Here is a 9463-nt window from a genome sequence, read left to right as displayed (position 1 = left end):
AACATGATCATCTCACACATCCAATATATCACATCACGTCATTGGCCATATCATATACAAACCATACCCGGCAAAAACAAGTTGGACGTCCTCTAATTTGTTGTCACATGTTTTACGTGGCTGCTATGGGTATCTAATATGATCGCATCTTACTTACGCAAAAACCACAACGGAGATGTGCAAATTGCTATTTAACCTCTCTCCAAGGACCGCCTCAGTCAAAACCAATTCAACTAAAGTTGAAGAAACAGGCACCCGCCAGTCATCTTTATGCAACAAGTTGCATGTTAGTCGATGAAACCAGTCTCTCGTAAGCGTAGAGTAATGTCGGCCCGGGCCGCTTCAATCCACCAATACCGCCGAATCGAGCAAAGACTAAGGAGGGCAGAAAATCGAACATCAACGCCCACAAAACCTTTTCTGTTCTACTCGAAATAACATCTACGCATGAACCTAGCTCTGATACCATTGTTGGGGAACGTTGCATGGAAAACAAAAAATTTCCTACGCACACGAAGAGCTATCATGGTGATGTCCATCTACGAGAGGAGATTAGATCTACGTACCCTTGTAGATCGCTAAGCGGGAAGCATCTAAGAAACGCGGTTGTTGTAGTGGTACAGCTTCGTGATTCAAATCACCGTCGTCCCACGATCCGTCCCATGATCCGTTCCGGTCTAGCGCCGAACGGACGGCACCTCCGCGTTCAGCACACGTACAACTCGATGACGATCTCGGCCTTCTTGATCCAGCAAGGGAGATGGAGAAGTAGATGAGTTCTCTGGCAGCGTGACAGCCCTCCGGTGATGATGATGATCTACTCCTGCAGGGCTCTGCCCGAGCACCGTAGAAATCCGATCTAGAGGTAAAATTACGTGGTATAGGTTTGAGTTGCACGTGGCCAAGTTGTGTCTCAAAAGCCCTAAAACCACCAGTATATATAGGAGGAGGGGAGGGGCTAGCCTAGGGGCTCAAGGATCCCCTTGGTGCACCGGCCGAAGGGAGGAGGTGGACTCCCACCCAATTCGGTTTGGGGAAAGGAGTCCACTCCTTCCTTCCCACCTCCCTCTTTCCGTTTTTTTTCTTTCCTTTGGTGTTTTTCCACTTGTGGCGCCATGGCCCTATTGGGCTGGCCTCACCAGCCCACTAAGGGCTGGTGCGCCACCCTAGGGTTACTGGGCTCACTCCCGGGTGGGTGAGCCCCTCCCGGTGAATACCCGGAACCCATTCGTCACTCCCAGTACACTGCCAGTAATGCCCGAAACTTTCCAGTGACCAAATGAAACCATCCTATATATCAATCTTCATTTCCGGACCATTCCGGAAACCCTCGTGACGTTCGTGATCTCATCCGGGACAGCGAAAAACATTCGGTAACCACACATATAACTCAACTATACTAAACATCATCGAACCTTAAGTGTGCAGACCCTGCGGGTTCGAGAACTATGTAGACATGACCCGAGACACTCCTCGGACAATATCCAATTGTGGGACGTGGATGCCCATATTGGATCCTACATATTCTCCAAAGATCTTATCGGTTGAACCTCAGTGCCAAGGATTCATATAATCCCGTATGTCATTCCCTTTGTCCTTCGGTATGTTACTTGCCCGAGATTCGATCGTTGGTATCCGTATACCTATTTCAATCTCGTTACCGGCAAGTCTCTTTACTCGTTCCATAACACAAGATCCTGTGACTTACACTTAGTCACATTGCTTTCAAGGCTTGTTTGTGATGTTATATTATCGAGTGGGCCCCGTGATACCTCTTCGTCACACGGAGTGACAAATCCGAGTATTGATCCATGCTAACTCAAAGGATACATTCGGAGATACATGTAGAGCACCTTTATAGTCACCCAGTTACGTGGCGACGTTTGATACACACAAGGTATTCCTCCGGTGTCAGTGAGTTATATGATCTCATGGTCATAGGAATAAATAATTGACACGCAGAAAACAATACCAACAAAATGACACGATCACATGCTACGTTTATAGTTTGGGTCTAGTCCATCACATGATTCTCCTAATGATGTGATCCAGTTATCGAGTGACAACACTTGCATATAGTCAAAAAACCTTGACTATCCTTGATCAACTGGCTAGCCAACTAGAGGCTTGCTAGGAACATTGTTATGTCTATGCATCCACACATGTATCTATGTTTTCAATACAAATATAGCATGGATAATAAACGATTATCTTGAAATAGGAAATATAATAATAACTATTTTATCATTGCCTCTAGGGAATATTTCCAACAACAAGAACCTATTGTGCAACTTCCTTAGGAGAGTATGCTCCATATGTGGTATCTTCTTTAACTTTTCATGATTGATGTTGGTGGTTTCCCTCAGGATGCATCCTAGTTGATTGCCATAGCACTTGTGTGCTGACTCCGGTGCCTTTGGCTCTAATTTTGTGGGGTGCATCGCCGTGACCACAATTTGTCCGGTGCCGAGCTCGTTTGGTTTTCTCGTCCTCTTCAGCTTCGTTCCTTCACCGGGTACGTCAAAATCATCGCTGGTCTTGGTGTCGGTGCCACTATCACTACCGGTGGCAGTGTTAGTGTCGGGTTGGTCTCATTGCCACCCTGCATCCACATCTGCCGTTCGTCCAGGTACTCAAAAAAATGATTAGCTTTCTCAAAATGGTCTTCTTCGTGGCCACCAGAACCCCCGACTTCGTCGTGGCTAGACATATTAATTTCCTATGATTATATAAGTATAATAGTTTGATTCTAGGCCGAATAACATGAATAATAAAAAGGGGACTATATTTGGTCGGAATCTTGATTCATTCCCCTTTCCGTCAATTCCCGGGTACTCGATATGTCCTAGTTTGTAGCACAAGTCATGCCAAAATACACAGAAATTTTCAGCATGACCTTTGCTAAAAAGTGGACATATGGAGAGCGTGAAATTTGCCGGAACGGAAATGAATCAACATTCCAGCAAAACATAGGCCACTCGGATATAGCAACAATGAACAAGTACAACAAATGGGCTAAATCAGAGAATATTATGAACTATTAGCAATCATTTTACTCATAACAAACATTTTCACAAAAAATTCTTCTCATGAAGATGCATAAAAGTCCATACAAAAAAAATCTGTATTCTACTTTCAATATTCAAATTGTGTTTTTCTCAAAACAGAAGTTTTGCAAGGTTTTATTCTTTTTATATATAAAGGGACCAACTTTGGAAAGTAATCCCCAAAACATCTCTTTACTTGAAAATCATTTAGCACATCTCATGCCTAACCATATTGCAAAAGTTCCCCTCAAACATTCTTCCATGCCCTAGGTCAGCAACCACCCCATCTTCACTAAGTCTCTTAACCCCTAGATGCAGTGGTAGACCCTCACACCAAAATTACTCAAAAACACTACTACTCCCTCCTATCCATATATATTACTTGTCGCTGCTTTGGAGATAAGTAATAAGGATTGGAGGGAGTACTAAATGTAGTAACCAAAGGTGAAGCAAGAATGCAGTGCTTGCCTAGTAAAAAAGAGATAATAGTTTTGCTGCTAGTGAGGTCACTTTAAACTTTACAATAAGGTGTTGGTGTTCAACTCGAGATTGAGCACCTAGGCCCATACACTAACAGACAGACAGGTAACTGATAACAGCCTAGACAGAAAAGTATATATATCAAAGTCTGAAGTTTTGTGGCCTATTTTTCATATGGGAAATTAAGTTTTTTACTTTTTATATATGATGATGGTGGAAGGAAAGGAAATACTGGCTTTCAAAGGACTTTCAAATCAAAACGGTTAGGCATCCTCAGATGAGATCAGTAGTGAGCGTGCGTGCAACTTTACACTGACAAATTGTATTAACCATACATACATATACATATTCTCAAGAACCCGCGAAAACAAACAATTTGTTTCAAGTAAAAAAGTTAAATTTTCTTTTCTTCTTTTTCTTGACAGACCAAAGAAACCACTAGCTAACCAATTCTTGTTCAGAATAGATAGAAGTACTAGAAGAGGCAACGGGTAGTAATTCTATGCAAGGCCACAGGAAACGGGGGCGTCCACGACAGGGGGAGGCGTGCGGTGCGGTGCTAGGGTGCACGCGTGCGGTGCGGTGCTAGGGTGCGCGAACGAGGCGGTAGGGAGAAGGGGGTGGGGGTCTTACCAGAGCGGGAGGGGAGGGGGTCGAACAACGGTGCATGGAGGGGGGCTGGTGGCGCGTGGAGGGGTGCCGGCGGCGCTTGGAGGGGGCGGCGGCGCTTGGAGGGGGTCGGCAACGGAGAGGGAAGCGGCACGGCGTCGGGGTCGCGACGGTGAGGGCGACGCTGGATCGGGGGATAGGGAGAGAGTGGATCGAACGGAGAGGGAAGGAGTGGGGGAGATGGGTTCAGGAGCCGGTTAACTAAATGTACCAGTAGTGTTGGGTTAAAACCAGCGCTACTACTACGTTAGCAGTAGCGCTCGTTCTAACCCAACGCTACTTCTAAATGACCTAGGTTATATAGCAGTAAAGCTGGACTAGACCCGCGCTACTGCTAACTTTATTTTCTTTATTGATTTCCTTTATTAATTTCTTTTAGTTATTTTTCTTTATTACTTTATTTTTATTACTTTTCTTTCCTTTTTATTATTTTCCTTTCCTTTTCTGTTTCTTTTCTTTTTGTTTCTCCCTTTTGTTTTTTTGTTTTTCTCCTGACGGCCTCTCGCGCGCATGTAGCCGACGACGAGAACGTCTCCCTCCCACACTGCACGAATATTACCAGAACCATGTGTTGTTCGTACACAAAATACATACATATATATATAAATGATTGTTTCTCAGCTGTATGAAAGATGTTTCACATTGAGCTTCTTTCCTTTCTTGTTCATTGTGTTGATTTTTCATTTCCGACACCATGGAGTATGATCTTTCTTAGGTAATGTAGTCTTGATTCTTCTTTTCACGTATGATTCATCATCATCGTCATCTTCCCTCATCAGGTTGCCGTATTGGTTGTAGTCTTCCTCGTTGGCGACTCCATCCATTCCGACGATATTCCTTTTGCCTCTCCTCATGAAAACACGTCTGGGATTGGTCGGGTCGATTATGAAGATGTATTGTGTCACGTGCTTAGCATGTATTCATGGCTCAGTTTTGGCGATGGCGTTAACAATCACGGTAGCGCTCTTTGCGTCGGGTATAGACATGGTAGTGAAATACTTGTTTTCTCTTACGACGGCCTTAGCCCACCTGACACGTAACATCGCCGCATCGTGTCCAGCATAGTTAATCTCCCAGATATCTTCGATCCTTCTGTAGAATCTTTTAGTTGTGCCGTTGGAGTCAGCCACACATTCAATCGTCACCGCTGAGTTCTGGTAATCACTGTCCATGTCTTTGGCCTCCGTGTAGGACGTGTACCTGTTGATATCGTATGCCTCATAGGACACGAGTTTGGGCGTGGGGCCATGTGCTAAGATGTGTATGATAAACCTGTGCATGCTGCCCTCTTTTGGGGGATTAGCACAAACCTTCTCTTTGAACCAATGCAAGGAAGTGACGTTGTTCTCTACAGTAACTTAATCGTCTGTCTTGCGCACCCGCTGATCACGGTACTTCTTTGCGATGATTTCTTTATGAAGTTTCACATAATCATCTAGGACATCTAGGTGTTGTAGCACTACTGAGTTAGCCCTGTCAAAGTTGTCCCATCAATCCGAGTAGTCCACGTGCAATTCCCTCCGGCCGTTGTTGTGACCTTCTCCTCCGAGCCTCCCATGGTGATTGTTGATGGGAAAACCAACAACAGGGTCTTCTTTGCCCATATAATTCTCGCAAAATGAGATGCACTCTTGGGTCAGATACCCCTGGACGATGCTCCCCTCGGGACGGGCCATGTTATGAACAAATCATTTGATCACCCCATTCATCCTTTCCAACGACATCATGTTGTGAATGAATGTTGGCCCGAGGTCAATGATGTCATCCACGATGTGGACACACAGATGCACCATGACGTCAAAAAACGCTGGCGGGAAGTACATCTCAAGCTCACATAGTATGAGAACGATCTCTTCGTGTAGCCTTCGAAGTTGCTTCACACTGATGGACTTTTGAGAGATAACATCGTAGAAGTTGCAGAGACCAGTAAGCGTCTCACACACGTGCTGCCGCAGATAGATGATGCAATTGTCAATGCATGTGTGGTATCTAATGTGCGGGAGATCAAGAGGGAAAACGATTTTCTTGTCCTCCTCGACACTAGTAGGACACATGTTCCTCGCGGGAAGAACTTTATTATGTAGATACTTCAGATGCTAGTTGAGGATTTTGTTTGTCCATTTGTTTTTGGCCTTCGCCTTTAGAAGTTCGAGCGTGAAACTCAAGCGGGTCACCTCGGGATCGCAACCGTCATATAATGGAGTCTTCGAGTCTACTTCAAGTTGCGCCAGCTTGGCCTCCTCTCTAGATGCAACTCTGTTGCTAGTCGTACTCTTACGAAGGAGGTCTCAAACATGAAGGTCCTGCATGACTGAACTTAGTAGCATCGTATTTTGCGGGGTTTCCGTCGCCTCTTCTTCGCCGTGTCCGGACTCTTCCCCGCCGCCATGTCCGGACTCTTCCCCGCCGCCATGTCCGGACTCTTCCCCGCCGCCATGTTCGGCACCATCGTCTTCATGTCGATTGTTCATCTCTTCGTCTAGTCCCATTTTATTATTCCCTGCCATGTGGACATCCTCATCATAATCTTTACTTATCCATCGAATATAGCCATCCATGAAACCATTGATCAGCAAGTGGGCCTTCAAATTTCCACCATCAAAAGGGTCCAAAATTACTCCTTCTTTTCATCTTGTACACGGACATCTAATCCCAGTCCGTTTATTTCCATACATGTCCATCACCGCAGATTGCTAGTATCGCTCCACCTTCCTTCCACTCACCTTCATGACTGCACGGTATAAAAATCTAAAGGGTTTTAAACAAAATGCATGCATTCATCAATGTCATATAAAAATTTGGCATGACCTTGCCTAAAAATAGGACATATTGAGTTTGCTCGAAATTCCCCGAAACGGAAATAAATCGACATTTTGGCAAAACATCAACAGCTCAGAGGGCATGTCACTAACACAAATACCTTCATATCGCAAACACACATATTCCCGTTATTGAAATGCGCAACTTTTTACTCACCTTATATCCCGAGAGAGATTGTGCATGACTAAATAAATAGATAGATATAGTTGTTGTGAGGAGAGATGACTCTAGCTAACTAGTGGAGAGGGAGAGAGATGACCTAGCTAACTAGTGGAGAGAGATGACATTATGGAGAAGAATTAGGGTGAAGGGGGCATTGATGGGGAGAGAAGAGAGGTAGAAGGAAGAGAGAAGAAGGGCAACAATATGGTGGAGAAGTAACTTAGAGAGATGAGAGGAGAAAGGAGGGGAGAGGGCAAAGGGGGAGGAAGGGGGAGAGGGTGTGTGGGCGGGTGGAAGCTGCCCACAGCCACGCATAGAAGTAGCGCTTTTTATAATACAACGCTACTGCTATTGAACCTATCAGTAGCGCTTTTTGCATGTGTCGCTGCTGCTACCGCTATCGTCGGTGGCCTCGTTGGGCGCGCTACTGTTATTGAACTTATCAGTAATGCTTTTTTGCATGTGCGCACTTCTGCTACCGCTACTGTTGGTGGCCTCGTTGGGCCCCGTTTAGTAGTAGCGCGTTTTACATATCCAGCGCTGCTCCTATGCGTATTATTAGTAGCGCTTGGTTGAGCCAGCACTACTGCTAAGTAGCAGAAGTGCATGCAATTTTCCAGCGCTACTACTAGGCTCCTACCTATAAGGTTTTCCCTACTAGTGCCTCTGAAGTCCATGCTCGACCGCCGATGCTCAATCCACAGTCGCGTGGCCCCATAGTCTTAAAGCTTGACCACCATCGATAGATCACAACCGTGCCTTTACCATGCCACCAAAGTTCGGCCGCTGCCGCTTCGAGTAGTTGTTTCAAATCTTCAAATATGCATCATGTGTTAGAGCACTATTTTTATATCTCTATTACTCCTCCGATTCTAAATATAATTCTTTATAGAGGTTTCACTAGTAGACTACATACGGGCATATATAGACATATTTTATAGTGTAGATTTATTTACTCCCTCCGTTCCTCTATATAAGGTGTATTTGTTTTTTAATAAAATTCTAGAATGTAAGGTGCATTTCTTCTAATTTCCCATAATTCCCTTGTTAGCCCTCCTAAAAAAGGAAAGTATCTCTTTTTTGATTGTCTACAGCAAAAAAGGAAACCATATCTTTATTGGCCCTGTTTGGATACTCTAACTCAGTTAGAGGTTAGAGTTAGATTCTAATCCTGGACTAACCTTGAACAAACTCTAACCAAAGAGGTGTTTGGATGATAGGGTTAGATGTAACACCCTGATTTTTTCAACCTTTTCCTTTTAAAATACTTATGGAGTTTCACTTGCCATTTGGTGGATTTTCAAATTTTCTCAAGCAAGTTGGATTGTGAGTCTCTGATTTCTTGTCTCAAGCAACCCAAAACCTTTCTTGGCAATCATTTAAATCTTTTAAATAATTCTTTTTCTATTTTGGGGAATTATGGCATCACAATGGGTTGTGAAGCAACCTATAGTTGGAATAAGCTATTGACCCCAAAACTTTTTCCACATGTTCTCAGTATCATATGATATCAAAATCTTTAAAAACATTTCATTGCCCAATATAAAATTTTGGCTAGAAAAAATTATTTATTTTCTTACCAGAATTATCACTTTGTGAAGCAACCCTATTTTTCCTGTTTTAGAAAATTCCCAATAAATTTCCTTAGATCCAAGGGATCATAACTAGTTCAAATATGTAAAAACATCTGATGGTCTAGTACAAATTTTTAGCAGTAAGACTCTGCTAAGTTTGTGTTAAAAATGAACCTTTGTGAAGGAAGTGCTAGCTAGAGTTGCACAAATGACTTGCAAATTTTTGGACATGAGTGCACTACTAAATGACACTCCTTCACCAAGTTTCACCATTAACAGGGCTGGCATGAGAGTGCCATGAGCTCATTTGTGTTCTGGACCAGAAAGGTGATTTACAAAGGAACCCTATCCATTTGATCTTCAAACCCTGTCCAACTTTGCCAGTCTGTAGTCTTTCCTATGCCGGTTAACCTAGACATGCTAGTTTGCCCTAATCTTAACCCATTTGTGCTCTAGATCCTCCCCCAGTTTGCTGGCAGAATCTGTTGTTGATGCCACACTTCGCAGGAGTGAATGACTGGTCGGTCTGATGGTAGGGAGTGATTGGAGAGAGTAAGGTCGACACCCTAGACAAGGTTCCCAGGATTGCGAGGCTCAGTGGCAGCAGTAACCGTGGTGACCACGGTACTGGCATGCCACAGCGTGCGCGCTGTGCAGCCCCTATGGCGGCCGAGCCACTCGAGCCGTCCATCGCTGCCCCTCCGTGTCCTT

The sequence above is a fragment of the Hordeum vulgare genome, chromosome 4H, assembly GCF_904849725.1.
Source record: "Hordeum vulgare subsp. vulgare chromosome 4H, MorexV3_pseudomolecules_assembly, whole genome shotgun sequence".
Lineage (NCBI taxonomy): Eukaryota > Viridiplantae > Streptophyta > Magnoliopsida > Poales > Poaceae > Hordeum > Hordeum vulgare.
This window is presented reverse-complemented; position numbering follows the sequence as displayed.